We start from the raw sequence: 12,870 nt of genomic DNA, 5'->3' as shown, positions 1-12,870 counted from the left end.
TTCCCATGCGCGGACATGATACACTGGATCATATCGCACACTGATCCCGAGATGATGACCTCGAGTAGTGTAAGCGAGATGAAGATGGAAACCTTCAGGCAGAGGATTATGATGAGATGTATCAGATGTTGGAGCCCATGACTATCATGGAGACTTCCTTCAGCTTACCCAGCAACAATGCCAACTCCAAAGACATTCTGAAGAATTGGGTAAAGGAGCTGGCTAGATTCAGGATGACACCCAATGAGATCTACAAGATGAAGATATTACGGAATGCATATCAATACTTGGTCATATTTTCATGTCGACTGTATGGCTAAGAAAGCACGGAAACCTTCCCACATAGTTGGGTGATTGCATTGGACCAACAGGCGAGAGAAGGAAAACCATGTAACTGGTCTGGCATGTTGGTTGATCAGTTGAAGGATTAGGTAATGAGGACTCAATAGTCACCCGAAGGTATGCAAGTAGAGGTCTACATGTCCGCCTACATCTTGAATGTAATCTGTGCCCAACAGGAGTTCCCAGGCTTGAAGTGGGCATGGTCACTAGCAGAGGTTGTTTTGAACACTTATTGTAAGGTGTTGCTTGAATGTAGCTTCAGAGGAGTTATCACATGGCTATCTGATCATTTTGTCACCTCATTTTACAAGATGATATTCGAACAGGATCCACCATGCATGTCGAAGGCAACAATGGAGGCACTGATAGACATAGTTGATTGGTATGCCTCACCGTCCGGCACCTTCATATGGATCTACAACGCGAAGAAGCCTCTGCATGATCTATCGAAGTTTTCCTTGGACTTACTTGCCATGCAGGAAGTAGCATAGCACCTCGGTAGCATTGATAGCTAGTATGCACCAGAAGAAGAATGCACCTTGGCCCATTCTTCCATTGTGCATCGGGTTATACAAGATACAAAGTTTCAAGCATGTGGATGTCGAAGCAGAACAGATGAAAAAGTATCCATTCAACCTTTGAAGTTACAATCCATATGACCCAAATTGCCTTGTGAAAGATCACTGCACGAGATTATAGTTCAACTGGATCCATATGGAATTTCATTGCACAGAGGAGGACCCATGGAGATATTTTTACAATCTCTCCAGACCCAATGAACAGGTCAGCTTCGTTGTGGAGTGGTTAGCAAAGCAACATGAAGCAGCATCCTGGAGAGCACCAAAAGCAACAACAACAAAGGTAAGCATACTAATGCGCGACAAGGGGAATAGGAATATTGTCGATCGCATGGAGGAAGAGAAAAGTTGCAAGTTCTGAGCAGATCCACTTGTGGAGAAAGAAGCTATGGCTATAGATGCAAAGAGGCAATAACGCGACAAGCGAATCATGCAAAGGTAGAGGGAGAAATGAAGAATGGAAGAAACAAAGAACGAGTTGCATGAGTTGAAGGAGCAACTCCAGAAGGAATAAGAGTTGCACAGATAGGAGAGGGAAGTGCAACAACAACAGGCACAACAGGGGGTGCAACATATGCAAACATATGAAACAACGCCCATACAGGTAGTGGGCTCACCAGAATAGATAGCATTAGGCAAACAGGGTGAACCGTCGCAGGAGCAGGACTTCACTCGTGAGATAGAGCAAGCACTTGAACAATTGGATACAGATATCAAGCAACATGAATTAGAACAAGACATTGACCCCATGCCTCATCACCAAGAGGTCAACTTACCAGCTTCACCGCATACAAAAGAGGAGCAAATCCCAAGCAACCAAGGAGACACTAAGATCCTTGGAGGTTAGCCGAAAGGAGAGATGCACAACATCTCATTCAACAAGTCTCAACATAGAGTTGTGCATTCTCATAGAGTGTTGACTCCAGATGATCATACATATCCTACACAAGTTGAAGAATGAGTGATCGCGTTTAACGTGCGGAAACATCCAACAACCTTGGTCGATGCTACCAAAGCATATGCCAAAGCCACTAGCTCAATTCTTCGCTTTCTGATAGCTGAGAATGAGCAAATGGCTAAGGAGCTACAAATGGCCAAGCAAGGAGGATATTTGGTTATAGCATATGCCTGAGTTGAACTAAAGAAGGAAATTGTTGGCTCAGTGGGTCCAGACCCAAGTTCAGAGTTAAGTTTGCTAAACAAATCCCTACACTACTAGCCATTTTGGCATCATCCGTGGTGCACGGACTAAAGTCTCACCTGAAGCAATATGGGGGGGATGTTGGAACCAAGTTTTCGCACCCAAAGATTAGTGTAATGTCGTTTTATGCCATAAAATATGCCTTCGTGTAAATCGATAAGCCCTGAGGGCTTATCAATATAACTTCCCCTAATCAGGTTCTATACCTCTGTGAATGTTCATGACTTCATTTCGCAAACCCTAAACAGGTGAATCAACCACTTGAGTGCCTCTGTGATTGCCCTTAATCTCGTATTTACCCAGATCAACTTAATTTTTCAATAACTTTAACATGCAACAAGATATTCTTCATGTAAACAGTTATTATTACTTTCATTCATATGACAATATAAATCATGTACGTGCATCAATACAATATTAACTCACAAACCCATCATTCATCATAACATAATAGCACATTCATTCATAACAGAAGGTAATAGATAAACATATGAATTTTTGGAATAATATCTTTATTAATACTTCATTTCTTCTTATAGACTCAAGACTTCCTTGCGCACTCAGTTGCAGGGGTCCGCGCACTCAGCTACGAACTCTACTCTAGGCCTCTGCACACACAATTGGAGGGTCTTTCTTCTACTATAAGACTTCTTCGCGCTTACTCTTACTGACCCATTACAATCGTCTTCATTGATATCTACTTTTATTGGACTCTCTAAGACTCTCCTTTTTATACAATCCCATGGTCCACGGACCATGGGTAGGTCTATACAAGCCGACACAACTTACATAAAACAAGGGTAAAACCCTTTATGACACTTTATTATCTACGCGCTCCGTGACCACAACTTGAAGAGACTTTACACTTTTTACAATAAAACTTGTGCTTTTTGCCCAAAAACTTGGTTTTTTCCTGAAAATTGACCCTAGGGGACCCTATCCCAATAGGCCCCCAAAAAAAATATCGTTACTCACCCCCACATCACTCTTGTGGCATGGAGATCTTACTGCGGAGACCTCCCAGATCTACTTGTGCCACTACTACCTCAGACGCGCTCTGTGTGGCTGCTTGATTTGATCTGGTCCACCAGTTGCTCTGTTTCTGGTCTTGCGCTGTCTTCCTTTATCTTCTATTGTGTTCTTTGTAGGCTTGCCAACTTGTCCTCAATGGTGGCAAAGAAAAAATAGGCCTCATCTAGCCAAGGCCCCAATCTGGCCTTGAGGACCACCTCTTTCCTTTGTGCTGCCTCCACATGTTCGAGCAACTGTTTTGCCTCATGCAACTTGGCCAATCGTTGTGATATAGCGACGGTGCGTGTCGTCACTCTTTCTTCATCATATTGTTGCTACAATTCACATGCTTATGTGTTTAACCTCTACAGGTTAGGGTCTTCCTGTAGAGACGTGAATACCTCCATGGATTTCTCGAAAAGCATAGTGCAATCCCCCACCGTGACATCCACTGCTGCAACTCCATCCTTTATAGCTACTTCACGTTGTTCTTTGACCTCCAGTGAAGTTTAAGGTTGTGACTTCAACTCTAACTCTGTAATCTTCAGCTTCAGTTCGAACTTAACCTTGGCCACTTCCATCTTCGTGTCACACACACCTGTAGCCAACTTTATGATCTTTGTGTCCACTGGCGCTTCCTCCAGGATATGCAGTTCAGGGACTGTTCTGCATGCCTCGGCCACCACGGCTGCAGTTTGTTATTTTTCCACGTGAACTTCTTTCCATGCTTCCAGTGTTGTTTTTTTCTCCACGAACATCTGTTTGTTGTTAACCTTATACTCGTTGATCATGCTCAGCACGCGCTGCTCCCGGGCCTTAATCTCTACGATCACACCTGCTTGTAGTGTGTGAAGGAACTCATTGGGGAGCGCAACCAAGTTGAGGCCCACATTCTTCAAAGTGCTGACAATATCATTGTTAGTGACCGCCTCCACAGTCAAAGCTCCATCAGGCAGCGTGACTACCCAGAGATCCATTGACCGAACCATCTCCGCTACTTGAGTGGTCCCTAGTGCCAAATTGGTTGATGCAACGTTTCTCTATCCTGCACCTGCATAGAGGCTAGTTGTTTGGATCTGAAGCTCGCGCAAACCCATCTGTATGGTGACCATTGCCTACTTTTGCTACTGCTAAAACTACTGCAGCAGTTCTGTTGTTGTATCCATCACCTTATCTCCAATATCATCCAATTCTCCCTACATCAAGGTAATTGGATCTAGCGACGACTTAGTGGCTTTGGTCTTTTTGCGTGGTCCTTCCTTTTCCTGCTCCCTATACTGCTTCACTTGGAAGGGAGTGCTCTTTTGCTGATCTCTGCCACCCTGCCTTGATCGCTCTTCTTCCTCCATTTGGGGTCAAGGAGACTTCTGACTTCTTTTGGAGCCATGCCCTTCCTATTCTGCATGTTCCTTTGCGGCGAGCTCTACTTCTACCTGGACCTTCTCCTCGACCTATTTCTTCCTCCTTTCAGCCAATAGCTAAACATTCTTCCTGGTCGCTTCCTTTTTCTGTTTCTCCGTGGACTTGCTAGTCCCAGCAACCACATTGGATATAGAATGCCAGTTTGTTGGCCAATGCTTGATGACCTCTGCAATAGTGTCATGCGTAGCTAGGTAGGGTAAGTTGAACCATTTCTCCTCGGGGTCCTTGCGTGCCTAGATGTAAACATGATGGAAGTCTTCTTTGAACTCTACGTACCCTGAGAGTTGCTCAAACACGGTAAGTGACAATCGCGGCTTCTAGTTGATGGCCATGTGAATACTCGCCTCCATCAGCACCCAAAATAATTTTCTCTCTGTGACCTGCACAGTGTCTTTGGTGGCCTAGAGAGATGCAAACTTTGCGCTTCCAGTAAATCCTTCTCCACAAGAGGAAACTAGCTATCCTCTAGCAAATCCCACACAACCAACACAATTGAGAGTAACAGCCACAAATAGTGAAATGTATTACTATTGTTTTGTGCCTCTCTGTAGCTTGTGAGGAACTTGCTACATAGGTAGCATGCCTAGTTAAACTATACACCTTCCACGCACTGAGCTGCCAATGAAACCACTGGTGTTGGAACCTCGTTCACATAGCACTTTCGCATAACTTTGCCAGCCAGAATCTGCGTGGAAATTTTGACCACAGGGTTAGTAATGTTGGTAATTGAGTACCTGCGTGGCTTTTTGACAAGTTTAAACGTGTCCTTCATCTTCTTAGTGAGGTCATGCTTGCTTGTTTTTCTCTAAACACCTTGGCCGGATTCAGTCCATAGTGCGGTAATAATGTGATCTGATGGATCAACATATATGTGATAGGGATCAGCTCATTTAACCACAAGCACCCATCATGCACTAGGCACAGCAGCTGCTTAATGACAATCAGGTTGATATTTGACTGATGATAGTGCGGCACCCATAACAGGTTCAACAACCCTGACTTGTTGACTTCACGAATCCATTCCACTGGCTCCAATGCGGTGACACCAGACTCCTTGTAGAAAACCCTCTACATGAAGGTGTCGGTAGCAAGGTGGGGGAACCACTCATGGTCCGCCAAATCCCAGTCTTCGAGCTTCAAGTGCGGGACCCACACCAAGTGTGGACCTTCAAAGGTGATATTCTCTGGCAACAGAGGTGTGTTGAGGGAGAATTTTCCAGCATTTGGGTCCTTCGGGACCTTCACCTTGCCCTTGCACAGAGGGATATACTCCAGTAGCTTAGAAATAGGGTCCACCCCCTCAATGTCAATATCTTCTGCACCCTCCTCCGCTTCCAGATCTACCACCTTCCCCTTCTCCTTTTCACTTGGCTTTTCTTTCCTTTGGACCTAGGTAGCTGCAAGTTTCCTCGATGACTCGCACACTGGCATCAGCTTATTTTTCTTATCCTTCTTCGGCTTGGGGACCTCTCGCGTCGGCGTAGGATTTGGCCTAGGTGATTTCAGCACCGTAGGCACTATTGCTGGAACCTCCATCCTCATCACTTCTGGAGCAGCTCCCTCAGAGGTGATAGCTCCCCGAGTACTAGTGTTTTCTGCGAGACCTAGTCCTAACATGATGTCGTGGATAAGATTTCTGTTTGATGTGGGATACTGATCAAACACAAGTCTTGCGAGAAAATCCTCAAAGAAATAACGGTTCATGCACAATAGACAACACAACTCAAAAATTCTCAGAATGCAAAGTGTTTCTCGCTGGATGGCCACGCGTATTTTATAGGCGAATTAGAATTCAAATTCAACTGTTCCCCCCAAAATCCATCCATAAATGTGAGATTGGAAAAAGGTTTCCAAATATTTCACTCTTAAATTCAGCCTTAAATGTCTTAAATTTTAGTCTCCCACTCCCCTTAACCATCTTCTGGTAGTCAAATCATGAACAGTGATGTAACAGTCACTTTCTGGCTACGTTGCACGGTCTCCGCCCCTATAGCGCAACTCCCTTCACACTTCTTTTGGTACTGTGACACCCTCCTGTTTCACGCAGACCTCTAATCACGCAGCTCTAAGACTATGTTACTGTCATGTAGTCATTGAACCGGATCCCCGGTGTATGGCTTCAATTAGCTTCCATTTACCTTTCCCATAAATGGATCTCCATTCAAATTCACAAGTCGAACTGCTCCACCATCGACAATATCTTTGATCACATATGGCCCCAACTAGTGCATCTGAAATTTTCTTGGAAACTTATCAAACTTACTGTCGTATAATAAAACTAAATCATTTACCTTGAAGGTGCACAGTTTGATGTGTCGATCATGCCAAGATTTTTCACATTCCTTCTGAACCTGCTGATGGAATCCAGCAAAAAATCTATCCTCCTCGAGCTCTATCAGCTATGTGAGCTTTCTTCTAAGGGTCCATGGTCCACCATCCCTGTAAATAACGTTGTGTGTAGACTAGGCATGATATACTCCATAGGCATCACAGCCTCTATGCCATAGACCAACCTAAACAGTGTCTGACCAGTAAGCTTCTTACAGTTAGTTCTGTAAGCCCATAACACAGCTGGTACGTGCACGTCCCAATCATTCCTCTACGCATTACAAACCTTTGTCAACGCGTTCTCCAATATCTTACTAAATGCCTCAACATCCCATTGGCCTGAGGATGATATGGCATACTCTTCTAGTGATAAACCTAGAATTCCTCTGTTAGCACGCTGATTGTTTCATTACGGAAGTGCGTACAACAATCGCTCATTAAAATCTTCAGGCAACCAAACCTGGTCAACACATACTCAAATAAAAATTTCATTGTTGTTTCCCCTATACAGTCCTTCACGGGTTGTGCCTCCACCCATCTAGTCAAATACTCGGTCACGGTGATGATATACTGCGCTCTTCTTTCTAGAGGCTGAATCGGTCCTACAAAGTCAATTGCCCATTTCTAAAATGGCTGCAATGATACCTATAGATTCAAAGGCATCTCATCCCTTTGTGATGGCCTGCCAATTCTCTAACATGAATTGCATGCCCTACAATATGCTTTGGAATCCTTATGCAATGTTGGCCACCACAACCCAGTGCGTAAAATCTTTTGCATTGTTGCTTTTCCTGCATAATGGCCTCCCACAGCCCCTCCATGAGATTCAGCTAGGATACTGCTTCGTTCAAAATTAGGCACATAGCATCGAAGTATATCGTCTGATCCCATCTTATACAAGTGACTTACAATAATAGAAAAATCTATCGCGCGCACCACGGATTCCTTCTTATGTTGACAAGTGTATCCTTCTAGAGTCATTCCAGTATTCAGGAAGTGGATAATGTCTGCAAAGTGATTGTATACTACACGCACCGCAAATAGCTGTGTGTCTGGCAACCCCTCTTCTAAATTGGTAGGCTCTTCTCCTATTTCAATGCACGATAGATGATCTGGCCCTACATTCAATCGCCCTGGCTTCACAATTACTTTGAAATCATACTCCTGAAACAACAACAACCATTTCCATATTCCCCCCCCCAAAATAGGCTTGTTGACTAGGTACTTTAATGCAGAATGGTCTGTATACATCTTATAGTGTCCACCTAGTAGGTAATGTCTAAATTTCTAGAGCGCATACACCATAGCTAACCCTTCGCGCTCTGTCATCAAATAATTCCTTTTAGCCTTAGACAAATTCCTGCTTGCAAATGCTATCGGGTGATCCAATTCTCCTTCACCGGCCTATGTTAGCACTACTCCCAATGCAATACATGAAGCATCCACATGCACATGAAACTCCTTCTTCCAATCCGGGAAGACTAGGATTGGTGTGGTGACCATTTTTTCCTTCAATACATCAAGACTCTACTGACATTCTTCATCCCAATAGAATGTAGTGTACTTCTTCAATAGCTTCTCCATTGGCGCGGTAATCTAAGCATAACCCTTGATGAACTTTCGATGATATCCAGTATGACCCAATGTTGCACATAGTTGTTTAACACTCCTTGGTGCCTCCAAATTAATTATGACCACGATCTTAGCAGGGTCCACCATTAAGCCTTTCCTACACACTACATGACCCAGCAATATTCCAAAAGGGACACAAAATAAACACTTCTTCAAGTTTAGCGCGATTTGATACCTTCGGCATGTATCCAGCATCAAGAACAAACTAGCTACATGATGTTTTACCAGTCCAAACACTGTCCAATCATCAAAATATACCTCCAAAAAATTGTGAATGAACTCTTTGAATGCGTAATGACTACACTCGAGAAGATTTTCAGCGCATTCTTAAGTCCAAAAGTCATTACCATATACTAAAAGCATCCCCACTCAGTCACGAAGGTAGTCTTACTCCTATCTTCTGGCGTGATCTTTATCTGATGATATCCAGAGAACCCATCAGTGAATGAATAGGCCTCCTACTCGCCAACATTATCAAGCACTTCATCTGTGAACGGAGTTGGGAAAGGTTTATGAACACAAGCATCATTCAGCCTCATGAGATATACGCAAATCCTTATTTCATCCTTCTGCTTCCTTTCCTGAACTACCATTAGACTCACCCAATCGGATTCCTCCACTAGTTCGATAATACCTGCTACCAACATCTTGTCCAACTCCAAGTGGACCCTTTCCTTGTACTTAGGATTAAGGAGATATGGCCTCTGCTTAACAGGCTTCACATCTAGTTTCAACTTTATTTTCATCACTCCCAAATCTCCTATGATGCCTTTTAAGTCCGAAAATTTTGTGGGATACAAATCCTGGTATTCACAGCACAGGTCTCCCCATTCTCTCCCATGTTTGTTTAGGTAAAACATTTGCATCCAAATCGAGATCCAGAATAACTAGGTTCATTTCATATTCACCTATTTGGGCAATGAGCCTCATCTCACGCCCTGTTCTTACCTAATGCTTACCAATTTTTTTTACTACACAAGGTCCTTCAGGAGAATTTTCTTTAGCGGTACATTTATTTATCAACTCCTGTAATCCTTTCATAGCCTTGGTGTTGCATAGCAGCTTCATACAGGTCTCCAAGAATGTAGTAAGCATAAAGGGGTCCATTTCTTCAAACATCTTATCCTATCTTCCTGAGGTAGAGGCCTCAGCAAATATTTTCTTTGCTTCCATGAAAGTTTCTTTCACACGCTCCATATCAAACCCAACCTATTTTTCTGGAGCCTTGCAAACCCATTCACTTTCTTCAGGCTACTTTCCTTTATCCTAGTCATCATTCCACTTCGCAGCACGATATTCACGTTAGGATCTTCTTCGTGGGGTTCATCCCTCATCATCTGTAGGTTCTCGGTAGGATGCTGAGGATGTGCCCTTTTCTCCTATATTTTAGCTATCAATACAGGGTCATCTTTTGTTGTGTGGTCAAACTGAGTACAGTATTAGCACGACAGGCACGTTAAGTTCACACACTTCCATGCATAGTGTCCTGGCACTCCACAATTGTAGCAAATAACTTTTCCCTGACCTCTCACGGGTCCTCCTCCACCTTGGCCTCATCCACACCCCTGAAATCCTCCTCATGCTCCCCAGTGCCTTGATTCGGAGGCTGAGTTTCTATCTACATCCGTTACGTGGGCATTCTCTCCATCATTAACTCATAGCTACGGTAGTTACGCTCATCGTGGCCCACTGATTTTTAGAAGTTGTAGAAGATTTGTTGCGGTGTCTACATAAATTTATGCAACAAGTGACAATTGTCTATCACATGTTTTCAAGCTACCTGATAGATAGTGCACCACAACGCGGGCCCTGTACTTGGCCCTGCTTGAGCATTTGGCCTCAAAGGCATTGAACCTCCTCCTGCAACATAATTCACGAAGACAGGGTAGTGATCTTTATCGTGCCCCTGACTCTTACATTTTAGACACCCAACATCTTCACACACCTTTGGCCGAGCTACTCTATATTTCTTCAGACTTTGGAACTCTAGGCAAATATTCTGCAACTCTACGTGAATCTATTGAACTCCCAAAGCAACATCTTGAATCGGTGTCTCATGCAATCTCATTGCAATCTCCAGGGCTTCTGCCTGGGTCTTCTGCTATGATAAAGCAACCCTTAGGTGAGGCAAGAGCAAAGCTACAAACCATTCATGGTGTTGTCCATCCATAAGATTCATGTTAGCTTCACAGATTTGGAATTTTAATCTCTGATCCAACTCCCAAGATGTTTTCGCCATGCCTCATCACGATTTCCTTGAATCCAACGATTGATTGCACTTCAGACATGGGCCTACTGAATTCCTTATTCAACGCAGTCTGAATGTCTGCCAACGCAGTCGTCGGGTTATCGTTGCAGTACTTAATGTAAGATGTTAGTGCATGATCTTATCAAGTAGTAACCAATTTTGCTTTCTTCATCTCATCATCTGTAATACTCTAGGTTGTCCACATGGCCTTTGCAACGAACCAAAACTCGTCTGAGTCCTCATTTCCCACGCCATTGAAAACGAGCAACTCCACTACATTCGCCATATTGGATGGTGGTGGAGGTGGTGGCAGTGTGGGCGAAGGTGTATGTTGTGGAGGTGAAGATGGAGGTGGTGAAGGCGGATGGGGTATTCGTGAGAACCCTTTCCTTATTAACTGGACAACGCTCTGCGGTGAAGCCTGTGCTACTCCTTCGTCGTCACTCAGAGGAGGCTCAATTAGGGGGCTATATTCATGGCATGTTCTCCCTCTATCCTTGAATTACTTTCCACTTCGCATAGCTCCAAACATCAAGGTAACTGCATAACCCACTTTTCACACAAAAGAATTTTAATCCAAGTATTCAAAGATCTTAAATACCTACCTCACAGTCCTTTGAAGAAGCATCGCTCTACTTCGCTATAGCTGACTGAGGTATCGACCGTGAATTCTGTCACAAATCCTTCGATGACACGATCAAGAAAGTGATCGACATTGCATACAATCTTATCTTCAGAGGCTTCCAATCTCTGCACTAGCTCCGGGTTCCACACTATTGAACTGTCAAGCCTCCACCTTCCCTGGTCATCTACCAATTTAGCGATGCACTCATATAGCTTGATTGGGAAGGCAAAAAAGAAAATTTCATGTATCTCTGTGTACATATATTTGTCCAACCACTGTTCTTTTGTCAATCGTGGATTTCTATTTTCTTACCCCGTGAATGCATGGATATTTCTATCCAACCACTCCTCAACTTATTTATTTGTTGCATTCCAGTGATGCGACATCACACATCTCTTGATGCAGATCCCAGTCCCAACAACGAAACCATTTGTTGGCTTAGTGGGTCCTGACCCAGGTTTAGAGTTAATTTTTCCAAACAAAACCCTACACTACTTGCCCTTTCGGCATCAGCCCGCGGAGTGCAAACTGAAGTCTCACCCAAAGAAGTATGGGGGGGTGTTGGAACCAAGTTTCCACACCCAGAGATTAGTGTAATGTCGTTTTATGCCTTAAAACCTGCCTTTGCATAGATTGATAAGCCCTCAGGTTTTATCGATATAACTTCCCTTAATTTCATTATATACCTCTGCAAACGTTCATGACTGCCTTTCGCAGACCCTGAATAGGTGAATTAACCACTTACACGCCTCTGTGATCTCCCTTAATCCCGTATTTACCGAGATTAACTTAAGTGTTACACAGTAATTTGTCACTGTCTCCCTGTCAGTCTCCCTACTGTGTCATGAATTCCAATTAATGATGCTCCTGCTCTCTAATCTGGCCAAATGACCCACTTTGCCAAAGTTTATTTCATCATCGCGACTGTTATTAAAATAACCATGCTGACTAGCGCCTGATAATGCAACTGATGCGCTGCCAGCGCAGAAGCACACGGGTTTTCCGCGCTGGTCGAATTTCATGAGCCAGCGCATCCTATGCTTGTATTAAGTCGCGCTGACACAACTTTATCCATTATTAAGATGCCATGTCAGCGCCCCAGTGCAGTTATACACCCGCACTGATCCAGTTTGGGCGAGTTTGTTCTAACAGCCAGCCTTCCAGATGACTCCAGACCTGGTTGTTGGCCTTGTGAATGTCACCCTCCCTTCTATGGCATGTCTGTTCGTCATTTGAGCCACCTTCCTTGGAGATAAGCTCATCCTCCCACCATTCATGGAGACTCCTTTTCCTATTTAAACCTATACCATTGCCATGAGCAGCTAGTTTGGATAGTGTGGAGTTGATAGTGCTTAGAGTGTTGCTGCTAGTAGGTAGTTGGTGTGACAAGTGTGGGATTGCTATAGCTTAAGGAAGGTTGTGGAGTGTTGCTTGTGTGAGAGAGAGTTCTTGTCTTGGGAGATCTACCTCCAAGGGTGAATGC

General features: G+C 43.9%; 1 pseudogene; it reads right to left on the bottom strand.

Annotated features, from left to right (window-relative positions):
- The window catches only part of LOC149147017 (NAC domain-containing protein 92 pseudogene), a 62,057-nt pseudogene extending 57,936 nt beyond the window's left edge, over window positions 1-4,121 (bottom strand).
- Window positions 4,122-12,870: the final 8,749 nt, after the last annotated feature.

The sequence above is a fragment of the Pinus tabuliformis genome, chromosome 9 (genome assembly GCF_031772625.1).
Source record: "Pinus tabuliformis cultivar Carrire ecotype Pingquan chromosome 9, CPIR1, whole genome shotgun sequence".
Lineage (NCBI taxonomy): Eukaryota > Viridiplantae > Streptophyta > Pinopsida > Pinales > Pinaceae > Pinus > Pinus tabuliformis.
The sequence above is the reverse complement of the archived record's forward strand: the minus strand, read 5'-3'. Positions and strand labels throughout refer to the sequence as shown.